This window comes from Catharus ustulatus, chromosome 1, assembly GCF_009819885.2.
Source record: "Catharus ustulatus isolate bCatUst1 chromosome 1, bCatUst1.pri.v2, whole genome shotgun sequence".
Classification (NCBI taxonomy): Eukaryota; Metazoa; Chordata; class Aves; order Passeriformes; family Turdidae; genus Catharus; species Catharus ustulatus.
In genome coordinates this window covers 138856668-138870359 of record NC_046221.1, presented here as the reverse complement: position 1 = coordinate 138870359, position 13692 = coordinate 138856668, and positions in this window count along the sequence as shown.

Below are 13692 nucleotides of genomic sequence, written 5' to 3'. Positions count from 1 at the left end.
GATACTGTCTCTCCGGGTTAAATTAAGGGGCACTTATATGTTGCATTTAATGCAAATTGCATGCCTATTAGGTTCTTTGGAATCGCTTTCTTTTGGAATCTCTTTGTTTTGGAAATACAAGGGAAAAGGTGTTTTTTTTCAATGTATTAGAGCTGCGTTTAGTTCCTCTCTGTGACTAATCAACCATCTCTCAAAAGTATTAGGTTTGGCTTGAAGTTGGAAAACCACCTGGTCTCCAGAAAAGCCAACAAGGAGACTTCATTCTGGGGCCAGGCTCTCCAAAAGACTTGAGTGCACAGGTCCTGGCTGTGTCAGAGGACAAAATGTGATTCCCAAGCAGCCTGGCTGACACTGCCTGGCTCTCACTGAGATGTTTGCTGTGCAGTGAGTGCAGTAACACTGTCACCTCCCAGAACATCCCAGTTCTTCTGCGACAGAAAGCTGACATGACTTGTGATTTAGAGCTGGTTTTAAAGAGGTATGTGTGAATAAAAGCAAGGTCTGAAAGAAGGCGGGGAATCCTCTGATGGGGAGGGTTCTTCAGAGCATTTTGCTGAGACTTAAGCTTGGCAGTTCACCCAGACCAGGCAGAGAAGAAAACTGCTCCAGTGAAGGGATTCCTGCACCCTCCACAGCCTAATACCAGCAGTGCCATAGACATATGTGCTCTCCAGGAACATTTTTGCCAGAAAAATCATCATGCCTAAAGCAAGGCACTAGGCTGGAAGGCTAATTCAGTGACAAATCCTGTGCTCGTGTGGCCACCTGCCCCAAATGAGCAGTTGCACCTGGATGTTGGTAATGCACACCCAGTTAACTTCAGAAGGCAAAGTGGGTACAGGGGGATCTGCAGGACATCCAACACCAGAAACTCAGGCAGGCTAGCAAAGAAAGTCCAGGCTTGCCAGGCAATATAGGCATAATACCTGGAATTCCAGCTTCCTTTTGCAACTAGGTTTTATTTGCTCAGTTGTATTTTCAATGGTCTATCAGTAAAAGTGCAATTCCCATTATTATTTCTAACATTATGTTTCTGATCATTACCAGCCTATGCATTAGTTCTAACACGAGCCCTGATTTTGTTCCATCATGTGCAGGCATTGAAATCATTCAGTAAATGCCTCAGCAAATAGGACACAAGCTTCTCTGGGAACCTGTACATTTTATGTAAGATGAGTATGTGATCATTTTGAACTCAAAGGCTATTTTTGTGATGTGGGGGAGAGAGAGGCAGAGCTGAGAGCCTGGATGATTTCAGAGGCGTGCTGAGCTTTACCAGGGGAGGTGAACTTTTCCCCTCTCTGGAGCTTGAGACTTTCTGTGCAATTGCTGCTACATTTTCTGATGAAGCCAGCTTCAGGAAAATGTTTTTTATTATCCACTGAAGGAAGAGACACACAGATGATACCTACACACAAGAACTTGTTCTTTTCCTGAAGAATTTAGACTGATCAGAGTGGGAAGCAGTGTCTTGAGCACAGTATTATTATTCAGTCTGTTGACATGAAACCTGCTCTTTCAGAATCAGCAGCACCTTCACAAATCTTGTAGTAGGCAGCTGCTGCTTAAAATAATGCAGCACAGACCAGCGTGCCAGCTGAAGGTAAGAACTGTAGATTGCTATACATTCATTCTTTTCTTTTAAAATTACAAATTGATTACACCCCTCTCTGAGAAATATTCCTACCTATGGCAATACACTCCCCATCTATATCTAGGCATAAGATTCCAAGTTAAATAAGCTAATAAGTGCATACATATTTATGTTTCTCTTGGTAATCATGACCTTTCCCAAGTATTCTGCAGGCAAATGCTCCAGCTGTCAGTGATATAATACAGATGCAAGCTCCTCTGTCAAATAAAGCTGTGCACTAGACATGCAATCTCATTGCTCTTGAAATAAAATCAACATGGAAATATTGTTATTTCTACAGTAACTTTAATTAGCAGAAAAATTACAACTGACTATAATCCCTAAGCAACTACATGGCATGCATTTTGGACTTGCTTCTCTAGTAAATTGACTACTGCAATCAATATGGTCTGCATCATCTACATAAAATCACTGCTTTCTTCCCATTCTTACAAAAAGGCACAAAATCTCTTCTTGCAGGCCAAGAAATCCTTTGGCAAATGTACAAACAAAGAAATACAACAGCAGAGGTTCATAACAAACATCTGAACAATTTCAATCAGTGATGTTTTCGATAGTATCTGTCACCTCATTTTAGATTTCATTAAGTGATATGTATTGCTGACAAAAAAACCTTAAAGTCATCCATTCCAAGGGCACTTCTCTGCTTATTACACTTGTTAGTAGATGAGACAAAGTTTTTAGCATCTCAATTCATAGATGCAGGGGATTTCTAAGCCTGGAAGGGGCTCCCAGTTGAGCCTGACCTCTTGTCTGTCTCCAGATTTTCAATTACTTCCCATTGAATTGGAGTCCAACTGCTTTTTTTTTTTAAAAACCCCTCAAATTTAGCTTTCAGAAAAGCAAATTCAGACTTGAACAGGGGACATTAGGAGAAAATTATGAAAAACCCTTCCTTCCCAGTGTTTTTGCTTCCAGTGGTTAATTGTTCTCACTGCTAAGACTCTGTGCTTTATTTCCAGTGTGAATTCATTTGGCTTCATCTCCCCTTCATGGTTCTCGTTATGCTTTTTTCTATGAAGAGTTCCCCTTCAGACTGTATTTTCTTTCATTAACATGCCTGTAAATTAGTTCTTTCTTTTAAATCAGGCTGATCTCTTTAAGTCTCCCAACTCTAGGCATTTTCCGTGGCCCTTCCATATTTTCATGTTCCTTTGCATGCTCTTCAGTTTTCCTGAAGCCTTCAAAAAATCTCGAGGAAAAAAATGTTGATGATGCACAGTGTTGTGGCTTTGTGCCCACACTCAGTGTCAGACTTCAGTTAGTTTTCAATATTGCACAGGGAATCTCTGGTAAGGTTTTTTTTTTTACTGGGACCTGTTCTGAGTCACCCACCCCAGAGAGGATACCTCCTCTCTGCAAAGATTTGGTCTCCATTCCTTGTTTAGCAGTGTACAATGTATTAACGGGTGTTTAGACAGAATGAGCACAGTCTCAGTCTTGCATAACTTTCAGCCCACACAATTATTTACTTTTCTGTTACCAAATATCTTGTTAGCAATGATTTTATGCTTCCAGATCACCAGTGGAAATATCAAACAGTGCCAGACTCAGCACTGGGCCTGACAGAGCCTTAATAAAGTCAGCCTGATTTGCTAATCGATGTCACTATGATATGTTAGTTCCTCAGCAGCTTAGTGTTCACTTTATTGATATTTTCTAACATTACCATCTGAGCATTGTGTAACACAACATCTAATAATCTTGCTGAAGTGTATTATTTATAATGATTGCCTTTACAGACAAGATGTGATGAAAAACAAAGTGGGGTTGGGTTGTTGGAAAAGAACTGCTCTTCATTTATTCTTATATAGCTGTGAACTTGCTGAATAAACCTTGATCAGATCTAGAAATTTAAAATGTAGTGTCCCCTCACTCTGTAGAGAGAGTAACAGCTCAGTGTGTGTCTTGGTGGTGCAGTCCTAGCCATGAGCTTATGGCCACCAGCAGCTCCCAGAGCTTGCTGAGGCTCAGCTTCACCCTGCACAGCCCACCCCAGAGCAACTGCACGCACCACTGAGCTTGTCTCACTCCACTTCAGCAGACACAGGGCCACTGTGCAGGATGGGTTATTTACATTCTCTTCAGTTAGGAAAAGGTCACACAACAGGAGTTTAGCCCAGTCTTGTGCTGTCCTCTGAGTGCCTGTTTAGCCCCAGGATGATATTTTCTCATCTGTGGCTGCCTTTTGTCAAAGACCATATGAGTCTCCCCTGTGAAATGCTCTCCACTTCCATAAGACCCAGAGAGACTTAGGCAGATCATGGCAGCCCCCCATGGGACCTTCTCTGTTCCTCTACAATCACAGAATCACAGAATGGTTTGGGTTGGAAGGAACCTGTGGTTCCTGGAGATCATCTAGTCCAACCTCCCTTCCAAAACATGTTTACCCAAAGCAGGCTGCACTGGATTGCCTCCAGGTAGGTTTGAGTATCTCCAGAGAAGGTGACTCTACAACCTCTCTGGGTAGCCTGTTCTCTGTGTTCTCTGTCTCCCTCACAGAGAACAGTGGATTATCACAGTAATGATATTTTGCCTCATATTTAGATGGAACAGCTGCCGTTTCATATTGTGCCTGTTGCCTGTGCCTTATTGCATCACTGGGCACCATTTAAAAAAAGTCCCCATCCTATTAATACCTGCCCTTAAGATACTTGGATGCATTGCTAAGATCCCCTCCCAGCCATCTCTTCTCCAGGCTAAACAGGCCCAGCCCCCTCAGCCTTTCCTCATAAGAGAAAAGCTCTCTCATCATCTTCACAGCCCTCCACTGGACCTGCTCCAGTAGCTCCTTGTGTTTCCTGAACTGGAAAGTTCAGAACTGGACACGGCACTCCAGATGTGGCCTCACCAGGGCTGAGTAGAGGGGCAGGGTCACCTCCCCTGACCTGCTGGCCACACTCCTACCACCCCAGGGTGGCCACAAGGGCACAGACACTTCTGGCTCATGGATCCCCAGGTCCCTCTCCATAGAGCTGCTTCCAGCAGGTCAGCCCCAGCCTGTGTTGGTGCATGGAGTTATCCCTTCCCATTCATCCCTCCCCAGGAGCAGGGCTCTGCTCTTGCCTTTACTCTCCAGCCTGTCCAGGTGTCACTGAACAGCAGCACAAGGCTCTGGGCTATCAGCCACTCCTCCCACTACAGAACCCCAGCAAACCCTGGGGGTACTCTCTGTCCCTTTGTCCAGGTCTGGTGATTCAGGTGGACAGACTGGGCTCAGCTCTGACCCCTGGAACACCCTGAGCTGCAGCCTCCAGCCAGACTGTGTCTGACCACAGCCCTCCTGCTCTGCTGTGCAGCCAGCGCCCAAACACCTCCCTCTCTGCTCACCCAGCACACCTGAGGCTTCCTGAGCTTGCCTGTGAGGATGTTAAGGGAGACAGTGCCAAAAGCCTTGATGAAGTCAAGGTGGACACATCCACTGCTCTGCTCTCATCCACCCAGCCAGTCATGCAACCACAGAGGGCAATCAGCTACATAATTCAGCTTTAGGTCACCTTTGGAGTGCTGGACCTGTTCTGATAGCACCACTAGATCTGGAATTTGCTGTGTAGCACTTGGCTGGCAAGAGAAAAAAACTTTTCAGTGGCCAAAAAATATTTGCATGTGGGTAGCAAACCATGTGAAGACCCTTTTCTTCACCTTGAATTTTGTCCCCGAGATTTGATGATTTCTCCATGATGGTAAGGTTCTGCTCTTTTCCTTTGTAACTGAAGAGGTTTATTGCTAGTTTGTGGGTTTCTGAAGAAGTGCCACCCTTTATTGCTCATGTGCAGCCATGATATTAAAAATAAAACAGCCAGTTGTCATAGATCAGAAACACGCATTTGAATTAGAAACAGACAGTAAGCAATATCTAGGAAAATCTAAATCATCTAAAGCTTAGCGGGTTGTAGTCTAGTTCAGTTAGGTCGCAGGTAAAGCTTTTTGAAAAGGGGGTCAATAAATAGGTTTGTATGAACTGTGAGTGTATTTTTAGTGAAACAAATTTTAACTCAATTTAACCATTTTCCAGTAGAATCTGCAGCCAGAGTGAGCCCTGCCATGCTGGGTTACTGTGGGAAAGGCAGTGAGAGGAAATTGAGCAGAAATGAGCAATAAACAGAAATGAAACTAACTTGATTATTCTAAGTCCTGAGCCTGAACATAAAATGGATGCTATTAAAATATGGAATTTTTACACCATGCTCATGTATCTTTCTCTAGGAAAAGTCAGAGGAATTAAAAAAAATTCCCCCTTACAGAAAGTTCAAAAGTACTGTTGCTGACAGTGAATATTCAGCATTGAATGCTGTCTTCTGTAGAGGATGTGATACCCTCATGTTGACAATACAGGAGATAGATATTTTTGTGTGTGTGTGTGTGTATGTGTATGAATCAGTGTGGCACCTCTTCTGAGAGCTCAGCTCTATACAGAAGAACTCTGGTGCTAAGAGATTTTCTTAATCTGGGAATACGATGTGAGGGCTGTGGGAGAGGTTTGGAGGGCTCATGACAGGATGATATCAGTGGGTCTTAGTGGCTTATCTGCTCAAAAAAGTTGTGTGTCCATGAAGCAAAGGTTCATTTTTCTCATCCATATGACAACCAAGGGAATTTATCTAACAATATAATAAAAGCCTGGAATAAAGGCTAGTTTCTGACCAGGCTGTGACTCTGTGAATAAACGATATATTTCTCCATGTTCTGGGTTAGTAGCAAATTTACTCTGTGTCATGGAAAATCTCAACAAATGAGACAGTGCTGCCAACACTGATTGTAACACAAATCTCATGAAATTTGTTTACTGTTTCTGGGTTTTTTTTAAAGCCGCAGAGGAAAGTATGAGAATGAGAATCTTAGGCTTTCTTTAGAAGGAAGGGCAGTAGAGAAAGGACTCAGAATGTGAACACATCCTAATACCTCAGAAAACAGAGAAATAAAGCAACAGTGACGGCCTTGATTGACTGTTTAAAATCTCCTACTTAAACTAATTTAATTATTTCTGTTTTTCTAGTGTATCTCCTGAGTGTTGGACAGCTTTGGGTGATTCAAATGGCAAGTTTCCAAATGGCAAGCAACAGTGGAACCTGAGTTAGTGAACGCCCTTGTCATGGGCATTCCTACCAGCCCAGGTAAGAGAGCAGTCTGGCTGTATCTGCATGCTGTTTAAAGCCAGATCTGAGCTTATGGACACTCGGGGAGCAGCTCCTTGCCAGCTGGGTGCAGGCCAGGGTGCGGCTGCTTCAGCTGTGGCCCTGGCTGGAGCCAACCCCAGCTGCTCCTTGGGCTGGCCCCAGCGCTCGAGTGGCGTGCGGGGAGCTCATGCAAGACCTGGGGTCTGAAAATAGTGGGAAAAGTGTCAACACAGGCTGGGGTGGCAGAGTCTTGTGTGTGAAAGGGCAAAGACTCCTCGCCAGCTTCCCTGACTCTGAGCTGCTCCTGCTGGATGGGCTCGGGCAGGGCAGCAGCCCTTTCCACCAGCAGTGGCTGTGAGGGGTATGTCTGGTCTGTAGGAATCACACGTCACTTGTCCTCAGCTAGTGGCTGTGCTGGATGTCCCTGGAACAGCTGCTGGTGGTCCTGCCTGCCTCCAGGGTCACTGTGGGATCCCCACTGCCCACCTCTTAGTCCTGCAGAGGCCAGAGAGGACACTTATCTGTGACAGGGGCAAGTAGGGCTGCTGGGTGAGTGTTCCCCCTTTTCCACTCAGAGACACAGACTGTGGGATGCCTCTTCAGGCACTGAAATGTGGTGAGCATAGGGGATGGCTACAAACAGGCCACAACCAGTTTGGGTAAGGAAATGAACTCACTGCCAGTAATAATATCAAAAGAACAGTAGAAAAATTACAGCTGTGAGCCTGGAATATAACACAAACACAAAATAAACCATAAAAGCCTCCAGAGAGAACTGCAGAGGTGCCTCCACCCTTTTAGGTTGTCAGCAAATATCTCAATGGCAAAGTGAGTGGAAGGCACTGAAATGCACTCAAAATTCTGCATCCCTCCAGGCTCATGATGTATGCACCTCGTAACTCAAGAAATGCAAGCACCAGCTGAATGGGCAGACAACATTTTTTTAACCTCTTTCTATGTAAAATTTTTTTTCAATAAGAGAAAAGAGGCAATTGGACTAATGTATTACCAAGGCTCATTAATTTGTCTCCTTGAAGGGCAAGATGAATTAAAAACTCATGCTTCGTTATTTTCTTAGTCGAAGAATAGATTTAAAATTTTCTTTGCACAAACAAAATTAATGGGGCCAAAATTTGTCAGTTGCTGCTGGCAAGGCTCTTCCAAAGGAAATAGGTGTCCTTCATACACTGAAACCCCATTCAGAGCCAGAGCCTGTAAGCAGTGCCTTGCATTTCTAAGCCTTTTCAAGCATGGGCTGTGATCATGAAATCTGTAACATAAGGACCATGTTCTGATTCACAGCATGGGGAATAATTGGCAGTGACTGACTTGCCTAGTGAGTACTACTGGCCTTGCAAGTAGACTTGCCCCAGCATTCTGAAATGAGTTCAATGTGAGCTGCTCATGCACAAAGGTTTGCGTAGCTCTGGCTTCACTAACTCGGTTGGAAGCAATTAATGATATTAGCATTTGATGCTCAAAATTCAGGCTGCAGAGGTCTCAGGAGTTTCTCTCCTCCCTTGGAGCACATGGTTTGTGTTGCTTTGGAGCCCAAAGCATCCAAGCATGTGCTGATCGATGGATGGGGCTGAAAGCAGGTTCCCAGGATAGAAGTGTGCAAAGTTCTTTGTTTTTCCCTGTAGCATTTGCTGACGCTGTCTCATTCTGGTTCAAAAGCCTGCAAATATACTCATTGGCCAAATTCAGTGCTCCAGGCAACTTCCTTACCAAATTTCCCAGAAATTCACGTTCCAAAAATCTCATATTTCAGTTCTAAAAAAAAGGATGTTTATAGTCCTCATTACTGTGGAGTAATGTGAAAAATGTATAAAACGTATCAGTGCTGTCTTTAAATATTTGTTTTTGACAAGTGGAGCTTATTTGATACTCTAAATGCTCAGAAGGTCATGAATAATTCCTGTCTCCCTGCTTAAACAAGTTTCAAATAAAGATCTGCGTGTCTTGGACTACATTTCCACTGTCTTGCAACAGCAGTCTCAGGACTCCCATCCAGAAGGGCTGTGCCAGCCACCCTTCCTCCTACTCTCTTTGACATGATCAGAGGTACAAGCCACACATATACTCCAGGGGAAGTTGGAATACAAGTCCAAACACAGCCACATGGTCACAGCCAACAGAAGTGACTGGCCAGTGCTCACTATAGCAGCCAGGTGATCCTTCAGAGCCACAGACTGTGAGATTAAATGCCAAAATCTTGTGGAAGACACATAAGTAATTGAGCCCAAAGTCCACTGAGGATGGAGGAAAGCACTTAAGAAAAGCAGCAGTTGGGCAAAGCACTTAGCATGAGCTTAAGCCTGTAAGCAATTCCTTTTTGAGTATTCAAACTATAAGGAATCAAAAGAAGAAAAGCTGTCCTATATTATATTGGTGAACAGATTCATATGGGCTATGGTGTTCTGAGAATGGCCATTTATTTTCCCTCCTTATTTTGTAAATTTAAAAATTCTGTTAATAATTATTAGATTGATTAGTAGTTACTGAGAAGGAAAGTAAAATGATGATTGGGTCTCTGTTCCTCAAAATCCACCAAGTAAACAGCCACTCTCCTTCCTCTTATCAATGCTCCCCTGTAGCATTGCATACTACATATCTGTGAATATATAATGCTGAAAGAAACTCCAGCCCTGTGCAGTGTACAATCCATCCTTGCATCTTTATGCTGTATGAGTCACAGTGCATTTAGAGATCTCCTTCCATCTAAGTGTGATCTATTTACAAGCATGCGTAGGTTTTCATAGTTTCACAATAGCTGACAGAAGAGCATAATTTATCTAAAAAATGTTCTGGCCTATTTGCTACTCATGTGAGTACAGATTATTTTTGCTTCTTTCTGTTTTTTTTGTTTTTTTTTTTTTTTAATTCAGCGTCTGGTTCTAAATGCAAAGCAAAATTTTGATCCTGCTCTGTCTGAGGTGATTTGTTTTCAAGAAACTTTCTCCTGACAGGTCTTTGACATGGTGTTTTAACACAGAATAAATGAATAAATGTGAATTTCATCCTTGTATTTTTTGTAGAATCTTCTATCTCTATGTACTGTGCATATTTCAGAAGTCAAGGCTATAAAGGCAAATAAAAGCCACTGGATTGTGCCTAACACAAAGCTGGTACAGAATATAACTTTTACAAGCCTCCCAAGATTAAATTAGACTCAGAAATCTTTATTATCCTCATTCCTTTGTTGAAAGTAATAACTGAAACCACAAACTACCATCAGAAGAACCACCCAAGCAGAGAGCTGGTCCCTGGCAGATCTTTTATATTAGACAACTGGGGCTAAATTCCATTTGTGTTTCTGTGCTTGATGTTCCTATTGACTAGCTCCAGGCAGCTGCCTGCTTACTGCCTTATTTAGGTCCTATGAATCACCCTCTGAGGCTCCCCCACTGCCATAAGGAGGTAGGTGAAATTTAGTTTTTTCTACACCTACTCAAAGACAAGGCTGGTTTCAGTGCAGCTGTGCATGAGTGTGGGGCTGGGCCCACACAGCTGCTGGCTCTCTCTTCACTGACCTGGCTGCACACACTCCTCCGTGCAGGTTCTCCATCTGTGTGTTATGGCAGTGATGTCCTCTTGGATTATAGCAGCAGGCAATGGCCTCTCTCTTTGCCTTTTCTTCCTGAATTGTATCAGAGCTTGTAAAGCAGTGAGCTAAATTAGAAATACGGAAATTCCAGGGGCTATGGAAATAAAAGAGATTTGTGTTGCTGTGTGAAACATTTTGAGATGTATTGTTGGAGCATCTGATATACAAGTTGAGTGCTGTTAATCACTATCAATGACTAGTAATTCAGCAAGACAATAAATTCAAAAAACATAGCACAATGCAGAAAAGTGGAGCTCTCACTTTGGAAGGCTTTGGAGATCCCATTTACATTAACAGGCAGTGTCCCTAGAATATATGTGTCCCATAGATTGTGTTAGCATTAAATAACAACATAAAGCCTTGCAGTGGAGCATCACTAGTCATCTCTACAGGCATTAGTGGCCAGGCTGTGTGATATGACTCAGACACAGCCCTGGTTATTCACACCAGGTACCTGGACTCAGTGGGCTCTGCCTACACCTCTTCTGTCATGTATTTCTGGGGCATGGGAGGGTGCAGCAATCACCTGTAGGCAGTTCTTCTCCCAAAACAGAAGAAGGACACAGCTTGGGTGTGCCCAACAGTAAGTCCAGGAGTTCCCACACAACGTGTAATTTTTTTATCAAAGGAAGTGATTTCTGCATTGAGGTACATACATGTTCACACCTCACCCTCAAGAGTTCTTTCCTGCATATCTGATAGCAGAATTTAAACACAGCACAAACCTACCAAGTGAGAAACCATGAAGAATCCCTCTCATGAGGCAGCAATCCCCAAATCCCATGAAATAGCTCAGTGAAAGCCTCCTGCAGCCAACTGTGAAGATAGTGTCTCTCTGTGGTTTCAGGCAAGTAAGAGCTGCGCAGTTCTCACCCTGTTGAAGTAAATAGAAAAAGCCTCAATGAATAAGTGCAGCCAAGAATTCATCCAGGAATTTAAGTGCTGCAGTGCTTTATAGCTTCCCATCCTGATAACTGAAACATGGACAAAGACCATTGTCTGGCCATATTTTAAAATATACTGTTGAAAGGGAACATGAAAGTGTTGCTAAGACCCTTTAGGCATCTTCTTGTGCCATAAAACCTTTGCAGAAAAGCAAAAGGATTTGTTTCTAAAGGTTCATGCTCTTTCCTTCACACTCAGCAATAGCACCAAGCTGAGTTGCTCCATCAAGTACTTCAGTCATATTTTGCCGGGAATGACAAGGCTGATTTCTTTGCTGCTCTTAGAAGTGCCCTGTCCCTGTACATTGTTGAATCATTCTGTTGATGAGGACATATTTTCAGGGACTCTGCCTCTTGTATAGAAGTGTCTTTGGCTTTTTTGGGAAGGCTCATCTAATACCACATGATTTACAGCTGGGGGGAAAGTGGCCCTGAGCCTCCATTTAAGTTCTTACAAAATCCATTTAAATCTACAAAATCTATCTCCTTTGCTTGTGCTCTTCATCAAGAGCACAAAACTGTTCCATATTTATTTCTCTGATATTTTCTCTACAAAAATGTATCCAAGTCAAAACTTCTCAGACATCAGAGAGGTGAGAACATTGCTATATCTGAATCTTGAGCAAAACTTGATAACTTACCTTAAATATTTTCCTTTGGCACACCATTTTAAAAACAGATCTAACAAGGCAAACACATGCAGACACATTTGTGATACTGGGGAGCATTTAACTTTGGAGGGATTTATTTAGGGAGGTGTTTATGTTGTTCAAGTCTCTATAGGGACATGTTCAACAAAAAGTTTGAGACATGATGCAGAGATCAGCTCCTGAGATTTTGTGTCACACAAGATCCAGCTGCGTGGTTTAAAAGTATCCTTCTATTCTTAGACTCTACATCTGTGTCACCCTTGCCCCAGAGAGAAAAAAGGATTGAACATGAAAAGAGTTGGCACACACACACTGTGAAATGAATGGGTTAGGGCCTGAGAGAGACAGAATCCTTTTTATTTATGTCTGAATTAAATTTTAATGTATTTTTCCTTGTTTGTTATATACTTTTCCATCTCCTATGGTCTCATTGCACACCAAGCGTTTTCCTTTTATTTCTTCAATTTTGAGAACTATTGCATGGACATGAAAATTTTGGAATAATTTGGTAATATTTGGGTCATTCTCACAAAAAGGGTAGCTCCAGTTTAAATCTATTAATTTCCTTTTCCACAGTCAAGCATGTAATTAATCTAAATAAGACTCAGATTCATAAGAAGTCTGTTTGTATGCCAGGGAAGGGGATGGTCTCTCTTAGGTGGCCTCTTTAGTTTGGAATAGGTTCCTTGTTTCAATACTGCGAGTCATTTTAACTTGTGAATTTTGTTATATCACTAGAGGTGATACAAACCAAGAAAATCTGACCCAAGGAAAAAATTGTCTTAGAACAAATTGGTCCAAAACCCTTTTTCCCCCCATCTTTCCTACTTACATTCAGGAGATGCGATAGTCCCTTCCTATCTTCCTGTGTAGCCAGAATCACTGGGGCTTGTCCCAGTCCTCCCAAGTCTTGGCTGTGCAGCTGGGAGCTGGGCAGCTCCACCTGAGGCTCTGTGGGATGCCAGCATCCTTGCCTGGACACAGGGAGCCAAGACCTGCTCCTGGCCACAACTTGCAAGCTCCTCCCTTTTTGGAGTCTCTGGGTGTCCAGGCTCAGGGTGTGCTGCCTGGCACCCCCTCTCAGTCCTGCAGGCTGGGGCTGGCTGCCAGCGCTGCCCCTGCACCACGACCCTGCCTCCAAGCACAAGTCCTGGCTGCCAAGAGCCCGTGGCAGAGCTGGCTGTCTGGGCTGGCCCAGCGTCACAGAGCCAGAGAGAGGGGCCCTGCTTTTGCACAGAGTCCCAGAATCCAGGCAGAGGTTTGCTTATTTAATTTGGTAAAAGCTTGAACGAATAAGAGATGTTTCAAACAGAAACTATGCAGGAGTAGAAACAAAAGATTTTCCCATGAAGTATAGTTCTGTCAGGAGTAGTCCTTGCCATGTTTTCTATGATTAGGATAGCCCCTAGATGAGCAAGGTGTTTCTTGTCAAGGAATGCACATAGAATCTAGAATATGGAGGAAAGAGCCCTCCTCACTGGTGTTTCCTATTAGCCACTACAGCAATCTGTACTACCTTTCTCACCTCCCACAGATTTTTGAGAGATAACCTAATCACATCATGATAGAGTCTGACCAGTCCAGACCAGATGCCCTTACAAGGAGTTGGTCTAAGGATTCTTTCTGAACCTCAAAGGATTGTAATGCAAACCTTTTGTAATTGCGCTGATCTTCAAAGAAGGGACGTGAAAATTCATGATGGGGATGTCAAGTCACAAGA